The sequence below is a fragment of the Anabrus simplex genome, chromosome 7 (genome assembly GCF_040414725.1).
Source record: "Anabrus simplex isolate iqAnaSimp1 chromosome 7, ASM4041472v1, whole genome shotgun sequence".
NCBI classification, from domain to species: Eukaryota; Metazoa; Arthropoda; class Insecta; order Orthoptera; family Tettigoniidae; genus Anabrus; species Anabrus simplex.
In genome coordinates this window covers 255,673,961-255,687,082 of record NC_090271.1, presented here as the reverse complement: position 1 = coordinate 255,687,082, position 13,122 = coordinate 255,673,961, and the positions used below count along the sequence as shown (strand labels likewise).

At 34.6% G+C, this 13,122-nt stretch overlaps 1 protein-coding gene across 1 annotated transcript in view; it reads left to right on the top strand.

Moving 5' to 3' along the window:
- Dip-B (Dipeptidase B) overlaps window positions 1–12,035 on the top strand; it is a 107,260-nt gene extending 95,225 nt beyond the window's left edge. The window contains exon 13 of the mRNA XM_067151664.2: window positions 11,876–12,035. The gene's annotated coding sequence lies outside the window, so the exon portion shown is untranslated. The remainder of the gene's footprint in view (window positions 1–11,875) is intronic.
- Window positions 12,036–13,122: the final 1,087 nt, after the last annotated feature.

The following is a 13,122-nucleotide window of genomic DNA, read 5'->3' as shown; positions in this document are numbered from 1 at the left end:
ACTTACCAAAGGAGATGTTCAATAAATTTCCAATTTCTTTGCAATCATTTAAGAAGAGGCTAGGAAAACAACAGGTAGGGAATCTGCCACCTGGGTGACAGCCCTAAATGCAAATCAGTAGGGATTGGTTGATCTCTTGGCAATAATACTGTACATAGCTTGAAGTATAGTCAAAAATTGCCTCTTCCTGCCATCTTAAGCTAAAGATAAAGCAATTAAGTATTACGAAATCTACATTGCGGGAGTTTCAAATGTCACGGCGCACCATTGCCCTTTGCCCCTTATGCATTGTGAACGTAGCAGACCAGTGGGTGCACCATTGTGCTGCACATACTAGTGGGTCATAAGCTATAATTTTCATAGTGGTCTGTATTGAAGATGATTACAATTCAAATGAAGAGTGTGTTCCACCTTTTCAATACCTATTTATTATAAGTAACTCTAGGTTAAAACAGCATGGTACTAGTTTCGACTTTTCTTGGAAGTCATCTTCAGCCATGAATCTTAAAAACTGACATGACAGTGACACAATGATATACAATAAAAGACAATAAAATCTGATGATATTTTAAAATTTAGATGAAAATACATATTCCTGGTTTATGGTTCACGGTATAAAAGTATTCAAAAATGTCAAGAATTCAATATTAAAACTTGAAGATAACACATGTAGTTAGTCATATGATAACAAAATTGTCTAGAGATGTTACATGATAGGTTATTTTTATAATGTGAAGCTGTTTGTGTTCTAGAAGGTGCCAAGTACTTAATGATCGGTTAGAAGGGATGGGAGAATTGAGTCGGGGTAACATAGATGCGTAAATGTGTGTCTGATTTTATTTGACTTTCATCTATCATAAAACAGTATGATGTAATCAAATAAGATAGTAGATCTCTCGGATATCTCATTGAGATTAAAAAGGAGATTGTATTACTGCTCCAAATGTATAAAAAAAAATTTGATTATATTTATTAAAGTGCCCTTATCAGCTGTTCTAAGAATCATCATATCCTGCTCAAGAAACCTGAACTTGTGATTACACTCCTCCCTATGTTGTCCCATTGCCGAAAATTTATTATATTTAATAGTGTTAACATGCTCAGAATACCTTATGGTGAAACTTCTACCTGTCTGGCCTACAGTTGTTTATAGTTTTAGTTTATATGAACCCGATTTGGAAAAGTTACTTTTTGGTTGACAGAGTGAGTGTTGTAAATAATGGATGCATTATTATTATTATTATTATTATTATTATTATTATTATTATTATTATTATTATTATTATTATTATTATTGTTGTTGTTGTTGTTGTTGTTATTATTATTGTTATTATTGATTCTGTAGGCTATTTTGTGATTGTGTTTTCTAAAAATACTATATATCTGGTAAAGGTTCTCATTATTAAACGTAGAAGTGGAAATTGTAGATTTTGACATTTCTCTGGATAAGGTGTCGATGGACAATGTTTGATTTTATTAATTATCTTTTCAATGAAATACCTGCCAATAGCTGCCATAGCCATTATTTTTAGCAGTGTTACTTATAAGATCTAACTCATTTTTAAGATCTTTCTTGGGCAATGGGATATTAAAGGCACGATGTACCATACTGTAGTAGGCTGCTTTCTTATGGGATAAGGGATATAACAAATCTTGATCTATGTTGTTAATTTGTATTGGCTGTCTATAAATCCGCTAGCTGAGAAAGTTTGAATTTCTAATGATAGTTAAATGTAAAATGTTTAGAGCTTGGTTAGATTCACACTTTCACAGAGTTCGATAGCGGCAGTCTCTTAAGTGCGGCCAGTATCCAGTATTCGGGAGATAGTGGGTTTGAATCCCACTGTCGGCAGTGCTGAAGATGGTTTTCCGTGGTTTCCCATTTTCATACTGGGCAAATTCTGGGGCTGTACCTTAATTAAAGCCATGGTCGCTTCCTTCCCACTCCTAGCTCTTTCCTGTCCTGTCATCACCAAAGGACCTATCTGTGCTGGTGCAACGTAAAACAACGTGTAAAAAAAAAAAAAAAAGAAAAAAGATTCAGACCCTTAACGTGAATTTTATATGTGGATTAAGGGCGTTCAAATCAGTTAAAGTGGAAGCTGCATCTTCAATACTATCATCTATTATGGCTAAAATGTCATCCACATCCTGGCCCAAAAGCTAATATTTTTGAACTTTTGTATTATTAATAATTTTGTTGTATTCTAAATTGTTGAAATAAATCTCTGCTAAAATTCTAGAAGCCGATGATCCCATGATGATTATACTAACAAAACTAAAATAGTTATTGTGTAGAACAATGTCGAATATAGAAAGAAACTCCAGAATTTCCTGTTGACTTAATTTACTGTGGGTTTTAAAATTCTTTTTAATGATGTCACAAAGTTCATTAATGGGTATGCTCAGACACGCATTGTTTATATTGCACCCGCTCACCTCCTGAGTCCCAGACTAGATTTAATCTCAGGGGTGGTCAGTTCATAAAAGATGTTAAAATTTTTATAAATAAAAATTTAAAAAAGATATAGGCGCCCAAATGAACACAGGGATAAACGGGGCATGCAAATTAAGGTAGGGGGACGGCTCATTCATAGATACTAATTGTAGGACTCCACAATAGGACTGGGAAGTGACAACTTAAATTCCATGGGCATACTGGACTAACTACAATAAAAAGATATGAAAACTGTTTCCTATTGAATTTGCAATAAGGAGCAATTTATTAACTTAATTCACAAACTGCAAGTGATGACAATTATTACACTTAGAAATTTCCATCCTGAAAAAGTATAGATAAATTTGGATTCACCTTACTACTCTGGTAGTGTGAAATATTTGGTGAATTCGCCCCATTGGTCACTGGGGATCGAATTTACGTCCGTATGAGTGGACATTTCACTGCTGGAAATCTTCTTTCGGAGACGTGGGCATGAGAGTAAACTATTTACTGTCATCTCTACGTTCCGTTGGATATGAGTCACTTACTGGGTAATTACATTCTAGTAGGCCGGATTCCCACTGTGGAAATGTTATCGTATCTAAAATGGGAACTAATTGTACGGATGAACTCTAGCCTAATATAACCAGATTTACAAACGTGCCAGAGGTAGCTTGTCAGCTCAAAGCTTATCTCAGTATTTACATTTGTCAATACGACAAAGACGTATGGAAGGGTTCCTTATTATACTCGCACAATTAAGACTTGCCATCCGTGGGTTATTTCGCACATACTGCCAACGATCTCCCATACGAAACACATTTGGTTCCTACCAATTCGACACATGACGACTGTCCCTATCGTATCTTCCTATGATTATTATATCATTATTTATCTGATCATTATCATATTTTGTGATTACCAGTAATTATTTTATTATTATCATTTATTTCAATTATCATCCTATATTTGATTATCATCATTTATCATCCGGGATGATTATATGCTAACCTTTGCCGACGTTTCAAACGAAGGGTCGTGTTTCCTCGTACGGTAATTAATCCGCACACATTAATGATCAGGTTCATAATAAATTATTATTAATATTATTATTAGAGATTATCATATTCGTAACACTGAATCATTGTCCATTAAATATTTTAATTTCCTTTCATCATTATTATTATTCTCAGGCATAATATTGCAAATTCTTCTTCTAATTATAGTAATTGTTGTTGTTATTATTACTTATTATTATTTTCATCATTGGAGATTATCATTATCGTATCACTTATTCATCATTGATTTAATATTTTAAACTTATTTCACCATTATTATTATTCTCAGAAATACTCTAATAAATTCTTCCTAATAGGTATTCCTCTTCAAATTATTTTTATTATTATGATAACTTAATTTCACATGTTACACTGCCGTTAACTATATTTATGGTTAATGCATAAGATTTTACAATTTCGGTCTAGTTTGGCACTAAGCAATCAGTTAAGACAAGATTTACTTGGATTATTATTATTATTATTATTATTATTATTATTATTATTATTATTATTATTATTATTATTATGAAAGTTTTATATTTTAATTTCCACTCTTTAGAATTTTGTCACATATGTTAAATCCCATTATGAACCACCAAGATCCGACTTGCATCGGTCGGTACACCACGGTATTCGGAACCGCAACCTTCATTTTCGTACTGCCGTTAATTTTATGGGAACACCATGTCCTCCCAAGACAAATCTCAAATCCCATGGCAACTTGCATTTGGGAAAATACACTCAACACCTGCGATTGCTAAACTATTCCTTCCTTTTCATTTGAAGTCCATTTATTCCACTGGAACTCTTCAAACATTTAATTCAATAATTAATCCTCGGTGTGTGGATTCTGCCACTCATAACACCGGAATTGGCATAATATATTGTCTTAGGCCTCGAAATTTATCTATCTCTTCATCAAAATCAGTACGGCTCAATTTTCACCTCATGCCGGATTTTTGTCCTACACAAATTCCAACATCAAAAATGGGCTCAAACCACTCTGGGCTTTCAACATATTGTGACCATCCTATACACGTGCCTCTATCGCTTCTAAACAAATTTTTATGGTTATTATAGTGTCCAAAAACGTGAAATCAATGATTTACGTAAAAATCAAATTTACTGCCCGAATTAAAGTCTATTATGCCACATGTTATCTCGACATTGATTATTACTTTCACCTGCAACTCACAAAGTATTATTATTATTATTATTATTATTATTATTATTATTATTATTATTATTATTATTTTTCATAACCTTCCGTACGCAAACACATAATTTACACACCCTGGCACTTTCATACATCTGGATGTCTGGTAACAAATATGCCTAACTAAGGTACAAATAATTACCACAGTGATTGAGAAATCAAAGTTACTGGGTTAGCATAAAAGAAAAGTCTGACACTTGAAATGAACTTTAATCAAAGTATTTACAAACAGCATGCATTAATTGAAAGAATATAACCCAAATTAAATTATATACAACAAACAATTAATTAATTAGTCTAACCCATAATTACGTTAATGTAAATTAGTTTGTCCGTCTATCTTAAATAAATCATGGATTCAGGAAGCGATCCATGCGTTACGTTAAGTAACCATGATTAATTTACACTTATCCCCGTCTTATCGCGATAACATCCCCAAATATATCAATTTTGTGATTCCTGTGTAGAATTCCATTGTCTCGTAGCGGTTTAGAAGCTTCATGGCCCCATATTTGTTTACTCGTTCATCTTGCGGAACTTTAGAACACTTACAAAAAAAACACTCCTGGGCAATTACCCATTATTAATACCTAAATTATGAATTTACAATGATTTATACAATAAAACACTTATAGATGCCTAAAGACCCATGACACTTTCACAAATCTTTTCTTCACTTGCGCCCGAACCACAAGCTGTGACACTTTACGACGACTTGTCGTTTCATTCGACCCGGCGCGTATTGCAGTAGTCAACCGGCACTTCCTGACGTATTCCTAGGCCGCCTAGTGATCGCCACGCTCCTACAGTTCCCTGCTCCAGATAATTGTTTCACTGTCTGTCTTGAACTTATTACTTCAGGCTCCTCACACTGCCTTCATAAAGTACTATCGGCATTCCCTTAATTATTTACTGTAGTTTCAATTACATGAAACCTTTATACATGTATTAACTTCAACATACAGTTATACTGATTATTAACACTCGGTACTATGAATAATCTCGCTGTTCGTCTTCTCTTTCATAACGACTCGCGTACTTTCAGCTTTAACTGACTTAGAATGCGTCCTGCGGTACTGACTTGCAGAGTCAATGTGTCAGAGTATCAAACTATTTCAAACGACTGTCCTTGTGAGGTTCCACTCCTAGTATTTATGGACGATATGGTTTCCCGCGTGGGTCATCCGCGGTCACACCAGAGGGAGGGGGGTTGGTTATCCTAAATCGGCACGTGCAGGTGGATTTGGATCTCTTATTTTATCCCACTTAATAAACTGGCGATACACATTCACGTGTCATATTCCGATCTCGTATCGTTCGGAGATCACGAAGATATTACTTGATATCTGTCTTCCACTTTTTCACGCGCTAAGTTGGCGTCTATGCTGGTGTGATCTTTCTGACAAATAGCGATACAGCGTGGGTCTATTCCTAGAATTCTATATTTTAATTCATCAAACTTGCAATTAATCAACATGGGGGTGATATCTAAAAAATCCCATCTGTTCAATTGGGTGGTTGGAAAATTTTTAATTATGCGAGAAGATAACTGGAGTTCATATTGTATTCTGTCATGTTGGTGCATCTGTGAGCCCTTTAGAAATTTTATCATTGGCTGAAATTGCAACGGTTAGTTTAAATATCTCCCCTTGACAACTTGACAACAATATGCCTAGAGGCACGGGAAACTTTATTGCGATATTTTCTCTGTATTGGTAATGCACAGGTTGCACCCTTGTTCAGGAATAAATGCTCCCTCACTTCTTTGTAGCAATCAGCACTGTTGTTCTGAGTGCTTGATTTAATCCTCTTAACTTTCGACTAGGAAATAAATCACCCATTATGACGGGCTTAAAACTTGGTGACGGATTGTCGCGAGCACGCCTGCCAATGTTGAAATCTTTCCGTCTACACAAGACTGACAATGTGTATTTCAATATTCTCATATGCCTGAATTTATTTTACAATATCAAATCATGATACCTATGGTCCATCTCATCCGGGTAGAATATCAAATGAATGAATAGATAGGTTTGGATGGATTTTTATGGCTTTGACTTCATTTACTAATTCAGTAGTGTTTCTATGGATTTTTTTTAGACCGGGCGAGTTAGCCTTGCGGTTAGGGGCATGGAGCGGTGAGCTTGCATCCGGGAAATAGTGGGTTTGAACCCCACTGCCAGCAGTCGTGAAGATGGTTTTCCATGATTTCCCATTTTCACACCAGGCAAATGCTGAAGCTGTACCTTAATTAAGTCTACAGTCTCTTCCTTCCCATTCCTAGGCCTTACCTATCCCGTATCCTTAAAATTAACATAAGATTGACAACATTAGGACACATCCTCTGAAGCATTACTTTGTCAATTTATGTATTTTTCATCTAAACAGTGTTATGTGGCTGAAGATGTTGATAATATACAAAAGATGTACCACTTTTAACCATTAAATTACCTTAAGCAATCATTGTATTGACTAGGTGGAAAATAAATACTTAGTTGTGAATCTCAATAGCTGCAGTTGCCCAAGTGCGGCCAGTATCCAGTATTCGGAAGGTAGTGGGTTCGAACCCCACTGTCTGCAGCCCTGAAGATGGTTTTCTGTGGTTTTCCATTTCCACACCAGGCAAATGCTGGGACTGTACTCCTAGCCCTTCCTGTCCCTTCGTCGCTATAAGACCTATCTGTGTCAGTGCGACATAAAGCAACTTGCAAAAAATTAAAAAAATAAATAAATTGTATGTATACATCCTGTCTCTTCTGTGTAAAGGAAGATATGTTTTGCCTGTGCAACACATTGGTTCAAAGCACTAAGTTCCACAGCCCGCACACTGCCCACCAAATTCAGTTTATGAACCCAGCACTGTGTGTGTACCAACCCTTCTGAAACTAAAACCCTAACTGTGTTTATGCATTTGCCTATCTAACATGCTGAATCTGAAGTTATAGAAACTACGTTCTATTACTGAATTTCAAGTTTGTGAACTACATTCATAATTCTGTGTGAAGATGCTGTAGCATTAGTATTTGCAATAACTGTCACTCCCCCTACAAATAACTTCTGAACTGTTCTATCGCCACAACTAAGCACTTTTACCAGAACCATAAATACACATTGCCCTTTTTTTATCAGTCGTTTCATCACACAGAATTGAAACTCCCCTCATCTTTCACAGCTTCTTTTAATCTTTCCTCGTCCTCTTTCATGATTCGAGGTACAGAATCTTCCTGCAGTCTTCCAGCTGTGGGCAAATCTCCTGCACCTTAAAAAATCAATAGGCCTAATATTAGAGGGCTCTTTAACATCATTTGAATGAATTGATTCATTTATAATTTTAAGTAAATGAGGGATCCAACATGCATTATCTAGGCCTACATGATATTAAACGAGAAAACTAACATAATCGCACAAAATTATTAGAAAAACATAACCTCAAATTTATTCCTCAGAATTCTTTTATAGTATTGCACAAACCTGGTATATATTTCTCCATCCACCCCTCTCATCTTCAGATGATCAACATTTTCCAGTGGAATATTTGCCTCCATAAAAACTTGAGTTGTAGATAAAATGAATTCATCTTTATCGTATATCTCTCGTTTTGCTGCTGAACTAGTGTCTGTGAGACTAGCATGTCTTCTGATGCCTGTCGTCGTTAGCACCTTTTCCTTGTTCTTCTTATGTGAAACTGTGCCACTCAATTCGCACTTTACAGTATTTGTATATAAGTATCTTTCTAGTTTTGTCAAACATGTAAAATCCTTCCAATGCAAATTCTTTTTCTCGATCAAAAACTGTCGCAACCATTTTAATAAACTGAGCAAAAAATAGGAAATTAAACGCACCGATCAGCAGCGATTTTCAACAGGCAAGAGGACACCCTCACTTTGTCACGTACTTATGAATACGATAAATTTCTCACTTCACAGGAAGCTAATTTAACGATAATCGATATACTATATCTTAGCTTTCGATATATATATCGAGCAGGTATAAAGTCGATTGTGGCATCGATTATCGAATTTTATTGCCACAACTCCTCTTGAATCTCTGTCGTTAACTTCAAATGATGCAGTTCCGAATAATTTTGTAAATTATTTTGCAATTTTGCTTTAACGAAAATAGTTTTGCGTTTTCGATCCAAATATGTAAAATTTTGCAAAAACTTTGAGATTTCGTGCTTTGCGAAAGACAGGTACCTCTACCAATAACATATACAACAAACTCTCGATTATCCATGCTAATCATCGGACAAATCAGCACGGATAACTGAAAATACAGATAATGTTTTAGTACATTGTAATGCACAACAAAACATTTAATAATACAGGGCATACAATATGTTAGAAAATGCAGTAATGTCAAACAGTCAACACATTCAGTAACCACTTTTATTAGTAAAGTAGGCCAATATGAAAATTATTTACACGTATTGTTGGTAAAACACTTGAGGTAAAAAAAAAGTATACAAAATGTCTGTTTTTGACGTTTGACAAAAAAAAAAAAATCAGTAATGTTCTTTTACTTTTGAGATTTATTTTAGTTTGTTCGTATACAAGTATGAACGTTCAAAGCGAAACAACATCACTATAATTAAAATCTCCCTGTTCAACATAAGTTTTAAAGTTAAAAGCACTTGCTTTCGCTCCGTAGCCGTGACTACTATCCCAGAACACCAAGGAACTACTATGCAATACAATGTTTAGTGTTTGGTTCTCGACAAAGCATGCCGATAACTAGTTTGCAGTCAATCAATCAATGATCTATTTAGGGCTATCGCCCAGGTGGCAGATTCCCTATCCATGTTTACCTAACCTTTTCTTACAGTTTAGAGTGCACTTTAATTTCAAGCATGCAGTTCATACGTATTCAAAACACCGTGACAAAAATAAAGGAAATGAATTTTTAAAAAATACCATAAACATTGAGGGTGCACGGATAACCCATAAACCGGATAATCCGCACCCAGATAAACGGGAGTTTGCTGTATAACAGTAATTTTTGTGACAGTGTTTACTTATGCACTGTGTAGGTTCATGTACCTAAAATAAGTGAACTATGAAATACTGTAAGTAAAAAATGGGACATTTATGTCCCTTGTACCTCGAAGGGTTAAGTTGGCGTATTTTTGATGTGGGGCCCATTTTAATAGTGGAAAAGGAACTGTCTGTAAAAAGTTTAGTTTTGTAGATACAATCTTCTCTATTCATGATAACGGTGGAGTTGCCTTTGTCAGCCTTTGATAGACCTACGACCTTCATCTTTAATTTTCTTCTTGAATTCACAAATTCATTAATAAGAAATATAGTTTCTGTTATCAGATATAGTGGTTTTTTGTAAATTAATAATATTGTTTTTTTTTTTCCTTTTGTTTTATACCTAATTTTGTTCTGTATATCAATGGGAGTTTACTAATAGCCAATTCTGTTTCTATAGTGGTGGTCACAATGTTTTCTATTTTGTTAGGATTGGGTCAGTTATGTTTGACTTTTGTTCAAAGTAGTTTTAGTACCATTTAGAGTACTGTTGGACAAATTAATATTAGGGGGTTGACATTATAGAGATATCATTGGTGGTATTGTGTCAAATTTCTAAACTTGTGAATAAGTGCAGAATTTTTTAGTTCATTTAATTTTCTATCTACAACTAATTTGCTTTTGGGATAAAGTGATTTCTAATTTCTTATTGTTATGTAATTGGAAAAGGTCCCTTTGGACATTAGACAGTTTACTAAAACCTTCCAGGTGTGTCTCATATAAGTTGCTATTGAAAGCAGTATTTTCCTTCTGAGCCACACCTTGTTAGTAAGGGCCTGAGTTTTCATGGTATGAAATGAATGTCCGTTTCTTTCAGTTTGCTTTCAAGAACTTAGTAATTAGATTATATGCCATACATTGCTTCAAAAAGTTGATGTCCTTGCCAATTTTAGCTATTTTGGTTTTTGGACATAATGAAAGGGGGAAAGATGACTACCTTTAGATTGGATGCCCTATTATCACTGTAAAAGAAAACTAGGTGTGGAAGGGCTACAATATCAGAACCTGATACAAAACAGTATGAAACTGCAAAGGGCCACAGAGAGCAAGGAAGAGAGTATGTTATGACAAGCTGCTGACAGGGAGAGGCATGTCTGCTTCTGCACCACAGAATATGGGGAACTACATGAGGGTTGGGCAAAAAATATAATCATGCACATACTCAGTAATTATCTTAAAGACTGGTACTAGTCTAAAACCGAGCTTGATAGCTGCAGTCGCTTAAGTGCGGCCAGTATCCAGTATTTGGGAGATAGTGGGTTCGAACCCCACTGTCGCCAGCCCTGAAGATGGTTTTGCGTGGTTTCCCATTTTCACACCAAGCAAATGCTGGGCTGTACCTTCATTAAGGCCACGGCCGCTTCCTTCCCACTCCTAGCCCTTTCCTGTCCCATCGTTGCCATAAGATCTATCTGTGTCGATGAGACTAAAGCAACTAGAAAAAAAAACTAGTCTAAAATAATGATAAATATTTGATTTTTTTTTGTAATCACTCATGTACAGTGCTATTGGTAAAACTTAAAGCAAGGACTGAAACAGAGTGCAGGATTTTCAGGACACTTACGACAGCAATAAATGAAATCAGTCTCCTTTTCGTAGCACAACTTAAGCTTTCTTAGTTCTTTGCCTTTCATATTTACAGCTTGTTTTGCACACAGTCCGCTAACCAGGTGATGCACACATGCACTGGGCAGCAGTGAATGGGTCAAGGGGAAAGACAAGGGGATTATCAGCCCAGAGGAAAAACGGAATATTTCAGACTTTTTGGTATTGGCTATGAAGCAAGAGAAATAGGAGCATGATAGCTGAGTGGTACTGTCAGTTGCTTCTCACCAAGGTGACCTAGATTCAGATCCAAACCAATGCATGTGAGATTCTTGAAATGAAAAGTTACCTCTCTTTAGTTTAGATTCTGTATAAAACTGTAAGTTCTGTGGTTACGATCACAACATCAACAGTCTTGTCTATTATAATGCTTACTTTTTTCAAAATATTTATGAAGAGAAGTGAACCCTTTTATTACTGCCGTGACTTGGTATTGTTGAACCATTTCTCTGGTGCCTAATTCAATGTGAAGCCCTCAGAAAATGTTTCAATCTTTTAATTGTATTAAAATATGTTGTTACAGACTTGTTGCTGTGAATTTCATCATGACCATCTACGTGTGCCAAGTTCGAAGAATCATCATCAGAAATATCAGTTGAGTGTGATATTGCTATGTCTATATAAAATTTTAATTGGCTATTCTGTAAAACTATTAATGGCAGAAATTATTATTATTATTATTATTATTATTATTATTATTCTAGTGTGGAAATTGGATTGTCAGTCTTAAATGACATTATTCTCAGGGTCAGAGGTACTTAATGATAAAATCTTGCGTACTTTTGTAGGTAATAGAAGAAAAATGTCATTTTTATGAAATCTAGTCCCTCTGAATTACACATTTAAAATTTGAGCTATACGAGACATAATGTTGCTGCAAGTATGTTTATATTTGATTTTGATTTTAAGAATAACAAAGATTCCATAATTCCCTTTGATGAAACAACATTTAGTTCAGAGGTATTCAACAGACATAAAGTTTTAGGAATGGCCTATTTTTAGCTTGCTGGTTCAAGAAAATCTGGAGTTCATATTTTATTTTTCTGTTTATTAATATTATTGGTGATTAAGAACACGATTATTATGGTTTGCGACTTAAGTGTTAAATTATCTCTGTACAACTTGACTAGAATATCATATTGTCATGAGCCATTTCTAGAGGAGTTTTATTTTGCTGTATCTCTTTAAATTTTGACAAGATTATGTAATAAGAAAATTGCATATATGGTGTTTGAATTACAATTTTAAATTCTAGATTGTATTTCTGTGATCATGTAAATTGTGATTTGATTTGGTTCTGACATCAATTATTCTAGTTTTACTCCTATATTAGGAATATTTGTACTGTGATTTATCTAATAAGGAAAATTTCTCTATTAGAGAGTAAAATTGTACTTATGTGAAAGTCTCTTTTCTTCTAATTTTCTACATGTTATGAGCCCTTATTTCTTCAAAATGTTAAGGGAAAATGAAGGAGATGCTTTTGGTGCAGGGGAAGTACATTAATATTAATTAGAAGAAAGAATGACTCTTTTTGTTTTTGTAGTCCTGTTTTGAATGCAGGATTGATCTCATTATGAATGCTCCTTAAACTGAATCATTGATTAATCTTTGTTTTCAGATGTCACAATTGTGGAATTAATATTACAATTCTGAAGAATAAGTCTTATAATTAAAAATAAACATTTTTTATTATACTACTGAGATTTCAAGACAAATTTTGATTCTTGAAGCAAAACTGAAAATGTTATCTTATATGGGGCTTTTAAT